At 38.1% G+C, this 6,759-nt stretch overlaps 1 non-coding gene across 1 annotated transcript; it reads left to right on the top strand.

Annotated features, from left to right (window-relative positions):
• The first annotated feature begins 6,042 nt into the window (after nt 1–6,042).
• On the top strand, nt 6,043–6,149 carry LOC112535092. Its single transcript, XR_003079291.2, has one exon. It is a non-coding gene; the product is annotated as a small nucleolar RNA R71 (small nucleolar RNA).
• Nucleotides 6,150–6,759: the final 610 nt, after the last annotated feature.

The raw sequence follows: 6,759 nt of genomic DNA, 5'->3' as shown, positions 1-6,759 counted from the left end.
TTCTATGTATGTTTAAATTATGTTTAAGATATCATTTCACATGTAATTAATGGATAAAAATTGGACTTAGCAATTGTCTTGATGAAAGCTTAATAAAGCAAGCTCCCGCTTCTCATATTTGTTTACCTCAAATGTTAAGGCTAAAATAAATCTGACACCTAGATTAGGGATGATAAGAATTATGAATGATGTGAAGACTATAGGATGCCAAGATAAAATCTAAGGCACTAATGTGCCTTCCATCTAGGACTAGTTGAGGTACCAAAGTATGTCTTCCTTAAGTTAGTCTCTTAATTTCTGATCTCAAATGTTAAGGAAGATAAGAAAAAGTTGATGTGTAAAATGAATATAGGGTGAAAATAGGCTCAAGCATTTTTATTAGGATAAAAGATAAATCGTCTGCTCTAGTGGAGGCTAGGCTTCACCACTTAGACGGATAGGGGTGCTATCGTAAACCTTCCCTATCTGTACCTAACTTTTCGAACCTAGAATCTCTGTTTTCAGGGTTGGGAAAACTTAGGTTCTCCGCTATAGGTACAAAGTTGTCATCCTCACTCCCAAAACCTATTCTGATCTCATCAGGTGGCGACTCCTTGTATTAGTCTTAAGGCCTTTTGAATCCCTTAGGACCCTCAATCGAATCATTTCCAAATGAGCCTAGTACGAAGAGCGATACCTCGACACAATGTCGATGGTCACTCGTAGTCTCCATCTATCATACTAAGTTTTCTTTTAATAAAATTTATTCTTTCCCCACTTAGGGGCTTGGTGAAGATATCGGCAAGTTGATTATTAATGTCAATGAATTCGAGCACTATATTTTCATTTTGCATATGGTCTTTTAAGAAGTGATGTTTAATGTCCATGTGCTTACTCTTAGAATGTTGACTGGGGTTCTTAGATAGATTAATTGCATTAGTGTTATCACACTTAATTGGAATGTGACTATGCACTTTTATAGGCTAATTATGTAGCTACAATCTAAGGCAGTGAACCTATCGATGCAGACTAGCACTAATGGCGAGTATCAAGGTCGTATTCTCGGGAAAGGGTGATCCTAGAACTACTGGAGCATCTTATATTATCTAACCTTAACAAATCGATGAAGTTGCTATTCTATGATTATATGCAAGCTAAGTGATTAACTAAATGTCACACAGTCTGGAAGGATTTCGTGAAACAATCAAAGGAAAAAGCAAACCCAAGGGGACCTAAGCTAGTTGGATTTTAGTGAAGGTATAGATTATATTGATTACCAATTGTGATTACCCGTGGATGAATTCTTAACTGAATTTGGTTTCCCTCTCGAGATAACCAAATTCCCAAACCTAAGAACCTAAAGTTGGAATCTTTTCCTAACGATCGATTATTAAGTTAGCATTAAGCTTTAATCCACCTCTATTAAGCTTTGTTAATTCTTAATCCGCCTAGTCAATCATCCTTATGTCTAAGTGATCATTAACCAGTTCTTTCTATTCAGATTTCCAATTGCTAAATGAACTTCTCAATTATATAAAGCAATCTAAACACCACAACTCATAAAGTCTCATGAATAATGTGATTTCTCAAGAAATAATGAAAGTAATAAGAAACAAGCATTGATAATCAAAGTCTCATAAACATTAAAAGCAATCCAACAACATAGGAACCCCAATGGGTTCAACAATTCTAGCTACTCATGCTAATAAGCAACACAAAGGAACAAATACGGAAAAGCAATTTGAAAGCATGTACACCCTTCTTCTTCAAGTCGGATGAAAGGCCCTAAATTCCCAAATTTGAATGATGAACACTAAATTGCCTCTTGAATGCCTCTAAATCCACTCTTGATCTTCAATTTGATGTTTAAACCAATCTAATCTTTCCTTCAATAGGCGAAATAGTCTCTTAAAGTCAGATATTGAAGTTTGGAAAAGGATGGCTCGTGCATGTATGTGTGAAATCAAGTCAGAAAATCGAACCCTAGCAAAATAATTCGCATTTGCTTATATAAATGTCTCAGTACGGCCATGGTCAAGCCCGTGCTGATCAGCACAGGTGGAGTCCAGGCCGTGCTGGACCTTCGAGTCCCGCAATTTAAGGCTTCTTCCTGGCCGTGCCCTCGCTAGTGCTGAGCCACCACAGACCGTGGTGGCCTCGAAAACCATGCCAAAATGGCACTCTTGAGGGTCAAGTGTTGATGGTTCAGCACAGCCAGAGTCCAGGCCATTCTCAACCTTGGAATGCTAGCCCTTGCTCAATTTTGATGGATTCTGGTCCGTATTTGCGCGTATTTCCCTCGACTACTGATAATGTCCATCAATAATCACCTGATACGTAAAAGGAACCAAAACACAGGTGATTCTGGCATAAAACAAGATATATGCATAAAAATGGAAGCAATTAGGCATATAAACATGTATCAAATGATGCACATCGAATCACCCTACACTTAAACTTTTGCTTGTCCTTAAGCAATTGATAACTCAATACATATACAAGCAACAATCACCCCTCAAAATCCATGCTAAAGTTCATAACTTAACCTTATTCAACATATAAAGAATGAAACTCGAGTAGCTAAACAAATCATACACCTTCAAAGAAGAACTATAGTAATACCATCTCAAAATACAACTTTTATAATAACTCAGCATTAAAGACCAGGAACCATTGCCTCATAGGAATCTCTTAAATCACTCAAGTAAACAAGAAAATTCCCTCAACGCAGCTGCACAAAACCTGTTTACCATAAGCTTGCTCATCAACCTCATCTTCGCTACTGCGAATAAATGAATACCAAAATCGAAAGGTCTTTACAAGGGTTGAAATGTGGCTAAGGTAAAGATAAGAAAATTTGGATAGAAGTGTAAAGTATACTGAAAAATCATGACAATTATTTAGAATGGATGCTTCAAGAGCTGAATGCCAAAACAACAAAAATACTTACTAAGCCTTATTTGAAGTAAATGATGCTCACAAGAATTAAATCCAAAAGAGCTAAGAGCTAAGAAATAAGTCAGAAGTTTTCTTTTTTGTTTTTGTTTTTCTTCTTTTTTTTCTTCTTTCTTTTAGCATATATATATGCCATAGCAGCTTACACAGGGGATGTATGATTAGTGACATAAACAACGAGAACAGTTATCCAATTTGGATTGAAGGGAGCATCAAAGAATGATTAAAAAGACTAAGTGAATTTATAACAAAATTAGGCACTATGATTCCATAAAAGAAGAAGCATAACATATAATTATTCAGTATACAGGATGAAAGAAAAGATAAATGTATAGAATGGTGTATGTGTAGTGTATAGGTGCAAATTATAAAGAAAAGATTAAGGCTTAAAACTGGCTGACTAATGGAAACAAAGGGTAGGCTTTTGGCCAGATGTGGTGAATTCCTAAGTTGCCCAAATCATCTCATTGTATTCAAAAGTTCATGTAACCTCAACAAGTATTATAGAGCAAGTTCTACACATGTTTTCATGCCCAATTATTTACATTTTTATGCATGATTATCTCGTCTTATGCTAGAAACACATGTCTTTTATTTCCTTTCTCGTTTCAGGTCATTTTCGAAGGACACTATCAATAATCGAGGGAAATATGCATCATTACGGATCAAAATCCATCAAATTGGGCGAGGACTAGCACCCCGAGTGTTGAGCATTGCCTGGACTCCGGCCGTGTTGAATTGCCAACTAGGTGCCTTCCAAGAGTGCCTTTTGGCACGATTTCCGTAGCCACCACGGTCTCCAGCACGGCCCGTGGTGGCTCAGTACCGGTTTGGGCACGGCTTGGAAGAGGTCAACATAATGGAACCCTAGGGATCAGCACGGCCTGGACTCCGCCTGTGCTGACCAGCACAGGCTTGACCACGGCCATGCTGAAGAGACTATATAGGCAAAAGTTAGATTTTCTTAGAGGGGGCTCGATTTCTCTGACCTAATTCCAATATACACTCAATTCACTTGTCTTCTAGACCTCAATTGTCGACCTTGGGAGATCAAATTCATCAATTGAGGGAGGATTACACTTGTTTTTCAACATCAATTTGAAGATCAAAACAACATTTGGGAGCATTCAAGAGGCAAATTAGGGTTTGATATTTTAGATTGGAAAATTAGGGTTTCTCATCCAACTTGAAAGAGAAGGGTGTACATGCCTTCAATTTTCTTTTCCTTATTTGTTCCTTATTTTGCTTTAACTATGAACATGAGTAGCTAGATCTTTTGAACCCATTAGGGTTTTTATTGTGATGGATTGTGCTTAGTTGTTAGATTTGTAATTGCCATTCTTGTAATCTTTTTGCTATTCAGTAATAAAGTTTGATTCAGTTAGTTTCAAACGTTGAATTAATTGTCTTGTGGGTTGTTTCTTGACATTGAGAAATGCTTGTTACAATTGGAAATTGAATAGTAAGAACTGGTAGTTAACAGTTAGAGATAAGGTTAATCCACTCGCCAGATTAAGAATTAACAACTCTTAATAGATCTAAATCACGATTAATGCTAATCTGTAATAATCTGATAGGAAGAGATTCCATTAGGTTAGTGCAGAAAAGGTCTACCTAGGATTAAAGGCACAATACTCTCACCTTCCATGTCCATAACTACAAAATCAACAGGAAAAATAAACTTGTCTACCTTAACAAGTACATCCTCAATAATACCTCTAGGAATCTTAACAGTCCTATCAGCTAACTGAATGCTCATCCTAGTGATCTTAAGTTCACTCAAACCTAACTTATCAAACAAACTAATGGGCATCAAATTAATTAACTCCTAAATCAACCAATGCACCACTAATAGGCAAATCACCAATAATGCAGGGAACAGTAAAACTCCCTAGATCTCTCCTTTTGAGTGGCAGCTTGTTCTAAAGAATAGCTGAAAACTCCTCATTCAGAGTCACTAGTCCCAAATCCTCCAGCTTCCTTTTGTTGCTCAAACTTTCCTTTAAGAACTTGGCATACTTCGGCATCTGTGAAATAGCCTTAACAAAAGGTATTTTAATACGTAGTTGTTTAAACAAGTTAAGGAACTTACCAAACTGCTTATCAACCTTCTCCTAGTTAAGTCGAGCAGGGTAGGGGACTGGTGGCTGGTACTCTCTCACAAGGCTCTTCTGCCTGTCTTTCACTTTCTCTGCTTCTATTGCCTCAAGCTTTGGCTCCTTCCTAGCTGGCTTATCCTGCATGGAAACACCATCATCATCAACAAATGGTAAAGAACTAGATAACTGCTTACTTGATCGCATGGTGATAGCCTTGCAATGCTCCCTCTGGTTTGACTTTGTAGTGCTGGGGAGCGCTCCTTGTTGCCTCTCAAACAACATCTTAGAAATTTGCCCAATCTGACTCTCCAAGTTCTGAATGGACGCCTGTTGATTTCTAAGAGCACTATCAGTCTGCTGGAACCTCGTCTCAGTTCATGTGACAAACTTCATAATCAGCTCCTCCAAGTTAGATTTCTTCTCGGTTGGTGGAGGAAGCTGTGATGGTCCAACCTGCTGCTGCTGCTGTGGTGGCTACTGATGCAGTCTTTAAAAGCCTGGTAGACCCTAGGCATTGTTATTTTGACAACTGAAGTTTGGATGATTTCGCCAACCGGGGTTGTATTTATTGTTGTATAGGTTGTTCTGCTATCTAGGTGCATTACCCATATAGTCTACCTATTCAAGGTAAGCAAAAATAATAGAAGATGAAGAATTAGAAGGTGAAGCAAACATACCTCTCAGACATTAACCAGAGTGCGTACACCGCAAAACTCACAAATTTTATCCGGGCTGCATGAACCGCATCCGTCGGGTCTAATTTCTTGGTCAGAAGTTCTACTTGAATTGCCAAGGCTGCTATGGAGTCTAGCTGGTTGACCACTCCACGCTTGACTGGCCGACTCCTAGAGGATTGCCATTGGTAGTTGTTCATGGCCATCTCCTCTATCAGATTTTGCGCCTGCTCCGGTGTCTTACTGTTCAGGGCCTCATCTACTGCAATGTTTACCATCGGCCTAGTAGCAAGGTTCAAACCACTGTAGAAGGTTTGGACCTGCACCATACTAGTAGTCCGTAGTGCGGGCAACATTGAAGCAAGTCTTTATACCTCTTCCAAGCATCGTACATGCTCTTGTCATCGAACTGCACAAAAGAAGATATATCATTTCTCAATCTAGCAGTTTTAGCAGGAGGAAAGTACTTATATAAAAACTTCTCAGCCAACGATCTCCATGTCGTAATAGTGTTGGCTGGGAGTGACTACAACCATCTTTTTGCTCAGTTCCTCAAAGAAAAAGGAAACAGCCTCAACCAAATGGCATCATCAGTTGTTCCATTTAGCTTGAAGGTGTCACGGATCTCCAAGAAGTTGTTCATGTGAGCATTTAGGTCCTTGCTCGGCAGTCCCCCAAATTGTACACTATTTTGGATCATTTGTATCACGTTTGGCTTTATGATGGGAATTGTAGGTTTCATCAATTAACTCCCCAATAGCAAAAATACTATGATAAGTTGAATTAGAAGAAAACTAGAAATTACCAATTTAATCCACAAATTCGGATCGTTCAAAGATTGAAGTAAGAAGATGGATGCTACTTAACCCCTTTACCAACAAGGATAAAGATACTAAAATAGACTTTGAATTTCCTCTTATGCCACAAACAAGAAAGTTTGATAAATAATAAGAAAACAAAGATTTAGATTTTGACACAACAAGCTAGAATAAAGCTTGATAAGTCACAAAGTTCAAGCAAGAAATTAAAGACAAAATTCCTCACAATAAAAC

Source organism: Ricinus communis, chromosome 4 (genome assembly GCF_019578655.1).
Source record: "Ricinus communis isolate WT05 ecotype wild-type chromosome 4, ASM1957865v1, whole genome shotgun sequence".
NCBI classification, from domain to species: Eukaryota; Viridiplantae; Streptophyta; class Magnoliopsida; order Malpighiales; family Euphorbiaceae; genus Ricinus; species Ricinus communis.
This window is presented reverse-complemented; position numbering and strand designations above follow the sequence as displayed.